Genomic DNA, 1596 nt, shown 5'->3' with positions numbered 1-1596 from the left:
ATAAATATATGCACATAGATCTATTTCCCTATCATTATATAAAAATATATTTACATATGTACATGCGTGTATTTAGACCTCTATAAATGCCCTTTGCCTCCTAGTTCTTTCCTCTATTTCCTCAAAAAGGTCTTTTGTAGCAGAATTACCCAACGCAATATGTCATTTGATTTCTTGGCTGCTGCTTCCATGAACATTGATCACAGGTCAACAACAAAATTTTTTTTATCTTTGTGTTTTGGTTTTTAGACCCTTTCCTGGGGTTATTTGGGGGCACTGATTCAGAAAATTGCAATGGATAGACCACATCCACTCTAGTTTCTTAGATATGGTGTTCCACTGTATTTTTAGCTATTAGACTAATTTATTCACTTATCATCCTAATCTATTCATTTATCATTTCAGTTTAAATATGAGAAGTATATTTAAATATGAGAAGCCACAGTTTATAGGCTAAGACAAGAATGGTAAGAAATATTTGAGGAAGAACTAGGTATTAAGGGACTTCCAAGGGAAACTGTATATGGACCCAGGGTAACTCATTGGTTACACATTGAGCCATCAATCATAAGGTTAGTGGTTCAACCCCATCATTTACTCTGCAGCCTTTAAGGGGGGTAAAGGTTTGGAAACCCATGGGGTCAATTCATCTGCCCGTAGGATGTCTATAGGGTGAGAATTGACTCCACAGCGGTGCGTTTTGAGATTTCTGGAGTGCAGGGCACCGGTGGCTCAGTGGTAGAGTTCTCAGCCCATGTACGGTATGTGCAGCCAACACCTGTCTGTCAGGGGAGGTTTCTATGTGGCTAGGATGCTAAACAGGTTCCAGTGTAGCTTCCAGACTGAAAGGGAAGCAAAGGAAAGGCTTGGAAGTCCTGGATCACGTGAGCTGCTAACAACTGTTCATGGGACTGGTACAGGATATTGCAGGGCTTTGTACCGTCGCTCAGGGAGCCACTACAGGTTGGGGGCTCCCTCGACAGCAGATAACAGCAATCATTCAAGTCTGACTCCTGTCAGGCAAATTAAAAAGAAATCCAGGAGGTGGAATAGCCAGCAGGAGACTAGAAACAGGTTTAGCTGCATTAGAATTGGCCTGGATGCCCAGAGTTTGTTGACCCAACGGGTGTACGAATCTCTCACTGGATCAGGTGTGAACTATGTCCAAGAGAACCAGTGTGAGATTATCTTATGTGTGATAAGTAGAACTCCCTGCAGCTTTGAATATGCATTGAAAAACTGGGGTGGGGGGTGGGGGAAGAACCCATTGGCAATTTAAAAAATTCCTTAAAAGATGAAAAAATATGAAGTTAGCCTCATACTTCTCCATAAGATGAAGTACGGGAAAATAGAGTAACAGTGTCTGGTGGTTCAGAACTGCTGACCTTACAGTTAGTAGTTGTGATAATTAAGGTTTATTGTGCCAACCTGGCGAATGAACACATGTGGGATTAATGGAAGGGCAGAGAAAGAAATGGCTTGGTGAGCCTTGCCTTTCTTGTCTCTTGTTCTCTGATGGTTGGACCAGTGCGCGGCTGCCTTAGCTAGTTCTCTGCCTCAGCTGGCAAGGCTCACTTCCTGTGAGACATCCCTGAG

Source organism: Echinops telfairi, unplaced genomic scaffold, assembly GCF_000313985.2.
Source record: "Echinops telfairi isolate 266 unplaced genomic scaffold, ASM31398v2 ScPeMD7_5;HRSCAF=22, whole genome shotgun sequence".
Lineage (NCBI taxonomy): Eukaryota > Metazoa > Chordata > Mammalia > Afrosoricida > Tenrecidae > Echinops > Echinops telfairi.
The sequence above is the reverse complement of the archived record's forward strand: the minus strand, read 5'-3'. Positions refer to the sequence as shown.